The 13642-nt window shown below is 37.7% G+C and overlaps 2 long non-coding RNA genes across 2 annotated transcripts; both read right to left on the bottom strand.

Annotated features, from left to right (window-relative positions):
* Window positions 1-724: 724 nt before the first annotated feature.
* LOC144635301 (uncharacterized) lies at window positions 725-1367 on the bottom strand. The gene is made up of 2 exons (XR_013567346.1): window positions 1074-1367; window positions 725-899 (listed from the first exon to the last, which is right to left on the bottom strand). It is a non-coding gene; the product is annotated as an uncharacterized LOC144635301 (long non-coding RNA).
* Window positions 1368-9148: 7781 nt separating this feature from the next.
* Window positions 9149-13183, bottom strand: LOC144634309 (uncharacterized). The gene is made up of 4 exons (XR_013567183.1): window positions 13124-13183; window positions 12835-12943; window positions 9294-9325; window positions 9149-9203 (listed from the first exon to the last, which is right to left on the bottom strand). It is a non-coding gene; the product is annotated as an uncharacterized LOC144634309 (long non-coding RNA).
* Between the last annotated feature and the right edge of the window lie 459 nt (window positions 13184-13642).

Here is a 13642-nt window from a genome sequence, read left to right on the forward strand (position 1 = left end):
GAAATCAGAGCCATTTTGGCCTTAAGTAGCTATTGCTGGCATGAAAAAGATTAGAAAATAATACTTGAAATTAAAAAAAGCATGAACTGTTAAAGCAATGCACTGCCACAGCAAAGTTTTTGGAAAATAGCAAATCTTGTGAAAGGAAGAAATGTTTTGCATCTTATCTAGCATAGGCTTTAAAGGCTGCAAACAGCCCAGGGGGTACTCAGGATTTCAAGTGACGGGGATGATCGAATGAGCGCAAAAATCAAGACCCAAAAAAATCCCTAGGGCTTCCCACAGAAGCCCAAAAAAATCCCTGGACCAAAAATTAACCCCCAAAAATCAACAGAAAAGTACTTTAGTTTGTACTTTATTTGCAGAACTATGCAGCCAAAGCACTACCACACATCTTTAGTCCGTATTTAATACCCAAAAATTCCCTTATTTTTATTAAAAAAAAATACTTACAAATTTTCCTACCCAAAAAAATCCCGGAACCGAAACTGTCAAAATCAAAAAAATCCTTCTATCATTCTATCATCCAGGGCTGGGCTTCATCATCCAAGTGACACATGACTTCCCAAACATTTCCACAGTACAATGCTTTCAGGTTTTGATGTGCAATGAGCCACGTTAAAACAGTACACTGATAAGGTTTTCCTTATAAAATATCCATTTAGGGAACCTTAAGACAAATCAAAACTATGACAGTGAGATAGGTAAATGACCTCACAAAGAACATATTTTGTAGTTTTATTTTCCTGATTGTTCTCTTTTTTAGTCTCATTTAAGTGTTTGATCACATTTTCAAATACCTCAAGTTTCATCAGAAATATTTTGTTACAAATTGTTTTTAAATTTCAATATACTCTGTCTGTCATGTTTGCAATCAGCCTTTACTGATCATGAGGTAACTGTAAAAGGGAAAGCAAGCAAGTCTGAGACAACATATTCTGAGAACAGTACACGATACAACTTTAATTTTTTAAAGAAATTAAATTGAACAAAGTTTTTTTATCCTTCACATTAATTAATTAATTTTTTAATAGATCTCTTATTAACACGCTTAATTTATCTCCTTTGGTCACCTATTTTCTCCAGCACTACTTGAGCATGATTTAAAACACGTCCACCACTTGTATAAGGACCTACAAAAAAGGAGTGGTATAAATAAATTCATAATGAGAACAGACCCTTAGAAAGCACCAATATCATATTCGGAAGAATGCAGACAGTGAATGGGTGATGATATGTGTTCGAACGCGACAAATTGAAATCGAATTTCCTCCGAAAAAGAACACGAGCACTTTAGGTCCAACTATGTCTACGACGGGCAGAAATTCCTTTACGTTTTAGATTTGCATCTCGTACATAGCTGCAGCCCGGTGTCGAAATGAGTCTTTCATCTTGAATGTTACTTTCCGACAGTACTAGGTTCTACTTTCGGCAGGAATATTAAGTTATAAAACAGTCAAAACAGCAAAGCGAAAAGTTCGCAATGAAGTGAATTTAACGCTTCTACTTCTACCGAATTATTTGAATCTTGAGAATTATAAATATATTGGAAAAGACTTACCTTTCCAGCTGTAAATGGCTTAAATTCCAAGAAAAATCGACCCCTCCGCCATATTTGTTTTGGATTACATGAACCAATCAGGATTGAGGTTAGAATAGACCACTCTGCGATGCCGTTATATCAGCCTTGGCCAGGGTCATCTCGTAACGACTGCCATTTACCGAGAAGGCCCTGGGGACGAGGTTGAAAAAGGACTTATAGATGCTTGTCAGGAGAAACTGCGTAAAACGAACCCTAACAGATAGACAATAAGACAGAAGAGGACTTAAGTAGCCTCATTCTGGAACTCAGTTGTCCCTGGGAAGCGGGTATTTGCGTGAGCGAACAAAGTAAACATCGATCGATCGATTGATACGTACGAAACCAAGAGGGGCGTGCGATCTTATCTTTATTTCACGGGATTTTGGAGTCTTTGCGACGATGAAGAGAATTGAGAAGGATGAGTAAACAGTGATATACTTAACGGAAGCGTAAAATGTTATGGGGAAAACGGTGTAATGTGGTCTAATGTGGTTTCAGCAGCGCCATGTTTATACTTTCGCTCTCGTAAGGAATGGAAATGCAGGACTGTACCATGAGCTGGGAAGATTGGATCAACGGCTCGGGTTTAACAAAAGAAAAGTGATGCGCTAGCTATTTATTAAACACATGTATTCAAATAGTCTTTAACTTAGAAATGCTTAGACTTATATATTTTCCTAAATTAGTGTCGTCGCAGACAACAAGCAAACAGCTACCCATTAGAAGACTGGAGTTACAGCTAACAGGAATGGAAGCTTACCGCGATGAATTATAAGACTTCAACGTATTTTCCTTAAACAGATTTGCACGAAAATATAAATAAAAGTTCAGTGCATCGAACTGCGTCCGTTATTTAAATTTACCTTTAAATTTTATTTAAATTCACCTTTACATTTTTAAAGAAATATATGGAGATTACTAAGGAGAATTTATATGTTGGTCGAAATACGAATTTTGAAACAGCCATCTCTTAAAAAAAAACTAAAGCTTGCAATACGAAACTTTACAACTAAACGTAAATTAAGCATATTTTAAAGAATGTCGCAACTCCAATGGCTCTACAAAGACATAAAAATGTACACCCAATAAGAATCGACGCATTAAAACAGACCCTAACCATTGACGTTCCTTCTCCTGGGGTATGAAAATATCATCCCCCTTAAGATATTTCATTTCCCAAGTGAAGCATTTGCACAGGCTACACTGCCAGAGATGAGATTGATGAAGGATTCCGTTTCAGCACGTGTACTGACACGAAAATATCTTTCTCCATAGGATATCAGAGGCAGTGAAGCAGCACGCCGTCAAAGCTTAGAGCCACTAACGTTTAACGGAAGACCACACTACGTCTTCATCGAGGTTTGTGAGAAACTGTTTCCTGAGATTCCCAGGGCGACCATTAAATCTCGCATGCGAAATCTTGGTTTGAAGCTTCTGAAAGCGCCTCAGAAAATCTCGGACAAGTTGAGGAGCACGAGACCAAACTTGGCAGGTTACAAAGTACTCTCGTTAATTACAAAGCAAGATGTCCGTATTTTGGAGGCTTATCAAAATTCCCGCACGGAGCGAGAACAAGAACTTCATGGACATTATTATCTAGCTAGTAGTAGTAGTAATAATAGTGTAAACGATAATAACAGTGAAGATGGGTGGGAAAGAATCGACATTCCTCCAAAAACAAGTTGTCCAAGCACAAATTTTCTTGTAGAAAATCTCTTGAACCTTTCTCCTCAAAGTACGCCGCATTTAGACCAACCGGTGGCTGGGTTTTCAGAAACGCAGGAACGAGCAGGCGATCAGGTTTCCTCGGCGTCAGAGTATGAACCAAGCGCTAGCGATTATTCGGACAGCGATGGCAATTCCGATAGTTCGGCAGAAGAAATTTGCGAACAAAATAACGACATTGTTGAGTTGTTTAGGAAAAGAGGTGTAGATGTAGATTCCATTTCTAGCCTCATAAAGCGTTTTGTCGAAATGAAAGATTTCTTTCAGTCAGACCTAAATTATAAGCGCAGGCAGTCCAAAATGTCTGATGTTACTTGGCGCAAAAATGCTGAGCGAATAGTGATATTTTTGGTCTACTGCTCGCGCAACTTACATCTGGGCCTTTCTCTGGAACTTGTTGGTGACATGTGCGTTGTCGAGTCCTTTATCCAGCACATAAAGCGTTCCCGACGCGTGAAAAACAACACTGCTGCCCTCTATGTGAGTGCGCTCATCATGGCTTCGAAATTCCTGCACGCAAATGAGAGTCGCAGAAATTACGACGAAGTTGAAAGCATAACTGACCTTCGCGCGCTTCAGAATCAACTCAACAGGGAGCACGCTGTTTTGGAATCTGCAAAAGGACCGGACAGTAAGAGACTATTCTGGCCGCAGTTTCAAGAATTAACGCGTTCTCTTCATCAGAAATACGAAGATGAATCCGACAGCCGGGGGAAGGCTCGTCTGCACATGAATTTCACGCTCTTGTTACTATTTGCTATAAACCCAGGTCGCGCTCGAGAATTCAGAACACTTCGCATGTCTGTGGGTGTAGAAGACCACGAAGTGGATGAAGTCGTCAGAAGATTACCCAACGGAGAGAATCTTATCGTTTTTGCCAAAAACGGTGTCACACAACTTGTCGAGAAAGGGTACAAAACAGTTAAGCGTTACGGTCCGAATGTTATCCAGATAAACGAATTTGAGTTCGTGGACTACAATTTGAAGCGCTACGCAGAATGGTCGCGGCCAAAACTCATGCCAAACGCCAACAACCATGACTCGTTTTTCGTCAACAGCCGGGGCATGCCTTTCACATCAGCAAGTTCTTTTTCCAGGTACGTGGCGAAAATCTTCAAAGAGAATCTTGGCTTTCATTGCACAATAAACGAAATGCGCCATGCTTTGGTCGAGCATTTCAGGGCTAGCAAGGACAGCGCTGACGTCGGACTGGCAGAGAGCCTAGCGCGCGTTTGCAAGCACAGTCTGCGTACACAGATGCAGGTATATGACAGACGGAGTCAACAGGAGAGGACGAAACGCGCCTATCACTATCTTAATCAATCTGCAGTCAATTCCATACTAGATGACATTCCTGGTCCTTCTTCGAATGCTGAGTGTCAAGGAAGCGATTCATCAGAGGATGAAAGAATCCTACCAAGTCCCGGCGAGATGTGCGCCCTACTCCCGTCTGATGTACGATCATCGTCGCCCGAGATATTCTTGGCTAAGGTTTTGAAGCACAATGCAGATGGCCGAACCGTTCGCTTAGCGTGGTTCCGAGAGATAGACGGAAGTCCGAATCATTACAAATTTCAAGTCGGCAATTCAGTTTGGGAAGAAAGCGTGTCCAGTTTGATCTACCCTTTGGATATATCTTACAATCGAGAAGATGGCGTTTACGAGCTTAGGAGTTCCAAAGAAGAGATCTTCCAGCAGCTAAGATAGATTCACTATTTCTTCTTGCCGAACGTAGAGTTCGTGATCTGTTTGCAATTACAGGTTTGAGAATATAAGAATATAAAGAACTGTATAAGTTGTTTTCTATTTTTTATCTGTAATTAAGTTTTAAAGGTCCACATCAGCCCTAGGCTGCCATCTTTATAGACCTTTGTTTTCAAATAAAAAAGTATGTAAAAAAAAAAAAAGTAGCAGTCATCTGAGCTCTAACATGGAATGTAAATTGGGCGTTTCAGACTTTGAAAAGTAGAGTGAATCGAATCGTTTCCTAATGGAATTGGAGTTTTTTTCCTTTTCATGTAAAATTGTTATTGATTTCGCGAGCTTTTTTGCTTTCTACCCTGTACTGTTCATTGGAATGGAGAGTGCAAGTTAAAAAGACTGATTGATTGAGACAACATCAAGTTCTAAATGATGCCTATGCTTTGCATGACAGAATCTTAAAACGCTAACGGAAAGTTTAACATGTTACTGAATGAACAAAAAATAAAGAAAAAAAAAAACCGAAACGAAAAAAAAGGTGGGGGAGCAGAGATGACGCAGTGGTGAGAGAGCTCGCCTCCCAACAATCCGGATTTCCACCCTTCACATAAACCGACACTTCCAAGTTCCAAATCGATCAGGGAGCAGCGCTTCACTTCATGTTTCTTTTGTTTATTTTTCACTTGCCGTAAAGAGTAAAGGGATTCTGAAGTTTTTATTTGTTTTCATCATGAATAAGCCGAGTAAAAATTCAAAGCACCATCGAATGAGGAACGCAAACAGCTGTATTTTTCGCCAACTGAAAAGGGGCTTCATGAAAATTACACCCGCTGCTATGCACTTGAATGGAAGCCATTGCTCGTTGAAACTGTTAAATTTTAAAAAATCGAAAGTTTGCATTAAAACATCGAGGTGTCTGTGCAGACGAAAAGAAGTCGTTGAAGAATCGATTCTATAAGAGATATATTTGCACTCGCCCGCTTTAACATTTTAGTGGCCTGCTATGCACTTGAATGGACCCCATTCGTGCATAATTTAGCTGTAGGTCGGTTTTTACACTGAATGGAGTGTGTCAAATAAGCTACAGATTGTTAAGCGCGCTGCACTGAAAATCCAAGCCAAAGTCAAGAATCGATTCTAAGAGATATATTTGCACTTCAACATTTTAGTGGCCTGCTATGCACTTGAATGGACCCCATTCGTGCATAATTTAGCTGTAGGTCGGTTTTTACACTGAATAGGAGTGTGTCAAATAAGCTACAGATTGTTAAGCGCGCTGCACTGAAAACCCAAGCCAAAGTTTCAACCTGAGGTGTCTTGTCAAATCGAGGTTCATTTGGCATCGAAACAAATTGCAACTAATAAAGAGATTTTCTCAATGACAATTAAGATTGTGTTTCCCAGAATTAGTGCCCTGACCATTTTTATTTACTTATGATTTTGGTTCCTATAATGTTTTGTTTCGTTTGAGTGATCTAAGATTAGTTTCCCTGGGAAAACACTATTTATTGTTAGCACAATGGAATAATCATTATTTTTAACCCCCCCCCCCCCCCTCTCCCACCCCTCTAAAAAATTTTCTTACCTAAATAGTCTACCAAGATGGCAACAACGAAACGCAGAAATTTCAAGAGAGACAGAGAGCGTCTGGAAAGATTCTTGATGTCAAAGTGCATAATATGTTACACTCCAGAGGAGATACCTTCTCAAAAACTTCCTTGTTGTGGAAAACAGATACACGAATCTTGTTTACAAAAATGCTTTCATCACCAAACCAGCAATAAGCCCCGTTGTCCCCATTGTCGTAGATATTTATATCCCCTTAATCAAGGAGAGGCCGCACCGACCCCCATTCCAGAGGGTACTTTTGTTTTCCAATTCAAATTGCAAACGTTTGCACCAAGATCACCGGAAGAAATAGCTGAAGAGTTGTGGGATTATCTCCCGTTTCTAGTTCCCCCATCTGGTTGGGCGGAATATAGAAGGAGCCAAGTGATGCATTAAGCTATTGAAACTGACTGCATTTTTTTTTTATTTGACCTCAATTTTTCATGAAAGTACAATTTCAAAATGCGCGAAAGACTTTTTTGATTGTGTTAGTTGATTGTTTCAGTGCAAATTTGAGTAAACGATGAAATGAAGGAAAGGAAAGGAACAGTTTCCTAGAATGCCATCACCTGGCTCTAATAAACAACATTTTATTTGTTTAAATTTTCATTTTATCAGGATTAAGGCAAAAAAAAAAAAATAAAGAAATATATATTTTCCCATAGTCTCTCACTTATGTCCGGGATTGAACGCAGACATTTATTCAGGAAGCACTTCATGAATGACTGGATTATTGACCATTTCCTACTACTTCATATTTTACAAAATTGTGTGTGTTTAGGTCAACTTTTATCAGTGAGGTTACTTTGTGACGCTTATTATAAACAGCGTTCATCTTATAAGCGTTCAATCCTGGACATGCCTGTCTTAATAATACATTTAATTGGAAGCCGATGTATTTCTGTATTTGCTTTAGATCATAGGATATATAATTATGAAAACATTTTTCTTTGTAGCGTTGCAAGATTTTTTAACTTTTATTTTAGTTGTGGAGCTAAGCATGTACCTGCATTAAAGAAGTGACTTTATAAAATATAGCAATAAAATATAAAATATAGCAAGTTAAGTAAATAATCAGCAAATGTATAATGAAAAAGGACAATTAAAAGTTACTGTTGACATGAATTGATGGTGTTGTGTCAATTTATTGATATTGACAGCCGCCCTGGATAATAGAGTGCTTTCATTTTTGCATAACCAGATTGGAGGGAGGGTAGGTGGGGGAGGGGGGAGGAGCTTTGATTAAGTGTTTTTTGATTAAGGATTAAGTGCTTTTTGATTAAGTGATTAAGCCGCACGGTTTCACTTCTTTACAATACCCTTCGCACAGTAGCCCTACGAGGAGAATCAGTTCAGGGATACTATTCCCATACTTGTGACAATAAGACTTGTGCACATTAACTAGATCTTTCGCTGGCCGGTCTAAAGGTGTAAAAAAAAAAAAAAAAAAAAAAAAAAAAAAAACCAGCGTTATCCACTGGAACGTGATTTGTTCGGTTTCGCGCCAATTTCAATCGAATTCTTGTGACCGAAAACGTATATTTTCGCTCTCGAGAGTTGAAACGTTTGGAACATGCCGTTTTCGTGTTTTCCCCACGACTGTTCTGTAAGAACTTATTGACAATTTACGAGCAGCCCTATTCGCCAATTTTACAGAACAAGTTATCGCGCTCCGTCCTTGATTAGTAATTTTGAGTGTTTGTGGAACCGCTTGCAAAGAAGGATTCGAAATCAGTCAACGTTAAATTTTTGTTTAAAATCTTTTTTTGAGTATAAACTCTGCTAAGGTTCACCCTCCCGTGGGGTGCTCGGGAGGGGTATTTCTTTGGTAGAGGCTTTGGTACGTGCACGCAAGCCGTTCATACATTGTCTCTAATTTTTTTACGCACGTAAAAAAATTACGCGTCAGTGGAAATCCACCATAAGGGGTTAGAACTTGGGGCGGAGCCTCCCCGTATAAAACTTTTTGGAGTAGAGCCCCCGGGCCCCGCCCGCCAAAATGTCACGGCTATGTATTGTTGTCACGAAAACAACTCATTATTGTTCCGACTTTTCACCCCGCGTTGGCGAGGAATAAAAAAATTGGACAGGGATTTGCTGTCGAGTGCGCCCTGCATGCATGGTGAACCACAACACAACGTATTTTAAACACAACTCAGTTTTCGTTTGACTTAAGATTAACTTATTCAGCAGTGTTGAGCAACCATTATGGTGCTTTTCTTTGTAAACACAACCAGTAAAGTGTGAAAAGGCAATGCGCATGCGCAATAAGAAAATTCATTATTCATCCCTGCATACAAGCCACACTGAGCTGTTTTATTCCATGATATTTTTGCCGCTCCTGGCAATTAAGCGGTAATTTGACAAGGGATTTTTTGGGGGGTTATTTTTGGTCCAGGGATTTTTTTGGGTAATGTCGGAAGGCTTTGGGATTTTTTTGGGTCCTGAGTTTTGCCTCCATTCGATCATCCTCGTCATTTACAAGCCGGAGTACCCCCCACTCCCTGGGGGAATTTAGAGAAACAGGACAACTTTTATGCTTCATAAAGTTTATTATTTATTTCAAGGCCGCTTTAGTTCTTGGAACCTGTTGGAAAAAATAAAATGCAAAATAAATTTAGAAGCAAAATTAAAGCATACATGCTATGACTGAGCAAGGCATTTAAATTATCAGTACCTGTTTAGGGTTCCAGCCTTCAGGTGGCAAGCCTGCAAGACAACAAAAAATAATTTGAAAATGTTCTCTTGGTAGAGGCAGGCTGCAGTATACATACATACATACATACATATACTTTATTGACGCTCCCTAAAAAGGGTTTTTCAGCTCAATATAATAAAATTACAAATACAGATTAAAAATTTAGATTAATTAAGAATATAAGTATAATTATAATTACAATAAATATGTCAAAAATATGCTAAATATAAAAAATTAACCTAATAATACATTTGCGAAATGGCGCCTAAAATTCCTCGGACATTTTAAAGACTTGATGTTACTACATCTTGATGTTACTACATGTTGATGTATACATGTTGTGGTTTAAATTTGTCCTTGGTTTAAAACAATTCAAAGCAGACTGTTTGATTTTGATTTTTCGTTGTGTTATAATTAGCTATCTGTTTTGACTTTAAAGGCAGGGTACAGTACAGTAAAAATCACTGGAAAAACAGTCACTTAAACCTATTCAGGCGCGGGGGGGGGGGGGGGGGGCTTTTGAGGCCCGCGCTGACTTTGGACGCTTATAACTTTTTCAAGATTCAACCAAACGCTGCCAAACTTTGCGCGTTTATCTAAAATTTATCTCGCAATAATTTGGTAGGATTAGTTATTGTGCCAGTAACTTGTAACCATGGCAACGTCATTTTGACAGGCTTGTTTTCCCAAATTTGAATTTTTCGCGTTTCTATTTAATAATGAAAATCTGGAATGTTTTCAAGATTGCATTATTACTTAATGACATAATGGTCTCAATTTATAGAAATAGATCTCACACAATACAAATAAACGATTAAACTAGACAACTAGAAAATAGAAATTTGTAACACTTAGCAAAGTGCAGCCTTTTCGCAATACTTAATAAAGGCAGGGTTTTTACCTGAAGACCAATTTTTCCAACGCCTTAGGTGGCTGACGCATTTCAGTATTTTCCAGTCCTTACACTTTAATGGAACAGTATACAACTCCTAATCAGGTAACTTCTATTGTCAAGAAAATGATCACAACTTATTGACCAATGATTAGGTATTTGTTTCATACCATTACTGTAATAGCAACTGGTGAAGAATAGTAGTACTGACCCAAAGTATAAGGGCTGGAAAACACTGAAAACCATTTCAGCCGCGTTTCAAGGAATCCAAAAAAGCTTTACTTATCCCATATATATTTGTTTTGCAGTATTTTGTTAATTTTTGGACGATTTTGGGGGATGTCTGGGAGGCGATAGTTTTTCTCAAAGGATTAGTAAAATTTAGACAAATAAGAAATATTGGAGATTTAATGTGATTTTAAAATTTGAATTTGAAGTTAAAAATTGGTGGACAGACACCAAACAGTCTCCTGACAACCCGGAGTGCTCTTGCGAGGGGGTCAACTGTTTGGAGGTGTTTCCATTCTTTTCTTCAATCCCTTCTTTAAATCTCTTAAAGTTCCATTCAAATTCAGGTAGAGCCCCACCTTAAGTTTTGTTCTTGTGAGAAAACAACAGAAATCAAAGGTTGCGTGATATAACCAAGCATGGATTTTAATTCTCCCTCCCTTTCCATCTCCTTAGCCTTTCACCCCCACCTGTCCCTCCCTTTCTACTCTCATTCAATTTAATGTTTGTTTACATTTCCTAACCAATTCAGTATCGCACTAATCTGTGCCAAGCAATCAGATAATAACAGAAATTTACCTTAATTTTGATCTCCCATACCAAGACCTTAGAGTATAAACCACTAATAAAACAAAACACACTTGATAATAATTCTCTGAGGTTATACACCTTTAACGCACTAACGAACTTGATAACAAACCCGATGTTGTACTAAGGATTTTTACTGATCAACATAGAAAATAAGTTCACAATGGTTTGTTCCCAAAACGTTTTTTACTGTACAGAGGGTCTGTATATTGACATGTAACTTGTATATCGTATTGAAAAATTCAGAACAAACTGACTTCTGCCCGCTACCATGATATCATGTTGAAAAATTAGCTTGTTCGAAACGGTAGCAAAATCGTTAGAGACAAACAAGATACAGCCATTTACTGGCAGTCTTTGAAAATAAAGTTTTAAAATTTCCTTTATCAATATGGTTCTTATCTTTTTATTCAATTCTATGAACTGCTTTTATGCAGTACTGTCCACAAAGATTTCAATTTCCTCAAAGTTTCGGGACAAATGGATACAAAATATTTCGTGCAGAATGTAATTTGATTAAGCGAATGTTTTCACGTCTATAAATACTTCAGGCAGTGAATGAAAAACTGTTTTGTTTTCATCGATGAGAACCACTTTCAAATAGTTAATGCACAAAAAAAAAACAATCAGATCAGAATACAATAATAACTTCTTTTAGAATGATAATTGAGTGAGTGGATTTCATTTTAGATTCACGTTTAGAAAGTTGTTTGATAGGGATATGAACAACAATTATTTCTGAGATTCTAGTGTAAAAGAAATTAAACAACCCATTAGGATCACTGGATATCTAAAAATAAAAATTGTCTCATTATTAGATCTTAATATTATTGGGAAGAGAAGAATATATATTTTTTACAATAAGGAAGTGGTTGAAAACTGAAGGACCCCTAAGGTATTTAAAAAGTTTTCTGTATCTGCGTGAGAATCCAATTTAAGGAGGTCTAGATTGAAATCTCCCAAGGTAATGCAGAACTTATCCTTCCTATGAATCCTGTCAACTGTAGAGTTAAGATTATCCATAAAGTTTTGCATATAACCATTTGGGTGCAGATAAATCACACTACAGATCATGGTGCTTTGAGATCTATTTTGCATTTTTACCCATAGAGCCTCAAAGTCATGTGTTGTTTTTGTGAGTTCAGGACTAGTTGTAAATAACTGAATGATCTGCCTTGATACAAAAACCAACTCCTCCAGCATTTGAAAGACTGGGTTGGAAAGTAAATAAATAACCTGGTATTTAAACATTGGGCAAACAATTTTGGTCAACTTTTAGCTTAATCCCAGGAAGGCAAATATATTAACTCACACAACATTTGCTGCAAATTATCGAAGTTGGCTGACAAGTTGTTGATATGTTTCTGCTCCTTGAAACAATAGAAACAGATAAAGGGCGAATCAAACTTAAAGCCACAACATGAAAGTTTTTTCCTTTTTTCCTATTTTGATTCCATGCCTCGATGTAAAACAGAACTCTAGTGATATGCGAGCCACATTTGCCTTGTCCCGCCATACAATTTTGCTCGGTTATTATCGAAAGCGTAACATTTGAACCATTCATTCTTTGTGAATGCCTAACCTTTCCGAGAACGATGAACTTTTTACCTATTTTATACTCTTAGGGTATTCCTGGAAATCAATCAAGAAAAGTATAAATGACGTTGACATCTTGCTAATAAATGACGTTGTACACGCCAGAAAGAAACTTTCAAATTCTTTTGAAAGTCTTTGAATAACACAAAAATAAATATTTCACACAAACAGAGCGCAGAGTATTCGTAAATTTTTTTAAAATAGGTGAATGGTTACCTTTAGTTAGAGCGGTAGAGATGTGACCAGTCCACTGTTCTGTTCACTGTTCAGAGGTCCTTGAGAAAGAGACAACAGAGACTTGGGAAGCTGTCTACGTTTTCCATTCCTGGAAATCAATCAAGAAAAGTATAAATGACGTTGACATCTTGCTAATAAATGACGTTGTACACGCCAGAAAGACACTTTCAAATTCTTTTGAAAGTCTTTGAATAACACAAAAATAAATATTTCACACAAACAGAGCGCAGAGTATTCGTAAATTTTTTTAAAATAGGTGAATGGTTACCTTTAGTTAGAGCGGTAGAGATGTGACCAGTCCACTGTTCTGATGTTACTACATGTTACTATATTTTTTACGCAGTTACCGCCGAAATATAAGCTTAGGAATGAACTCGATTTATCTGCCGTAAATTGCTTGCAGAAACTGCTGATTATGATTCGTACAGCAGTCTAACCACAAATTCAGTAAGGTACAAAACTGCGAAAACTAAACTATATAAAACACCTGCATAAAAACATTTCAGCTTACAAACGTTAACTATTTGTGACATTAGACGTGCACCGATGACGTCATCAACTGACTTGCAGTCGCACTCTAAAACTCCTGTCTAAATTTGGTTAAAGAAAAGCAAAGATATATCAATTTACAGTCACTTGAAATCTCCCTAGCAACGGCCCCAAAAGATACTGTAATGGGCCCTTAAACCACAACAAAAAAAGTGTCTCTTAATTTCCCCTTACAATGTAATACAGCGATAATAATCTTGCAGTCATAAAAAACTTGTAGAAAGAGAAATATTTACCT

This window comes from Oculina patagonica, chromosome 13 (assembly GCF_052425735.1).
Source record: "Oculina patagonica isolate OP01 chromosome 13, crgOcupat, whole genome shotgun sequence".
In the NCBI taxonomy this organism is placed as follows: domain Eukaryota; kingdom Metazoa; phylum Cnidaria; class Anthozoa; order Scleractinia; family Oculinidae; genus Oculina; species Oculina patagonica.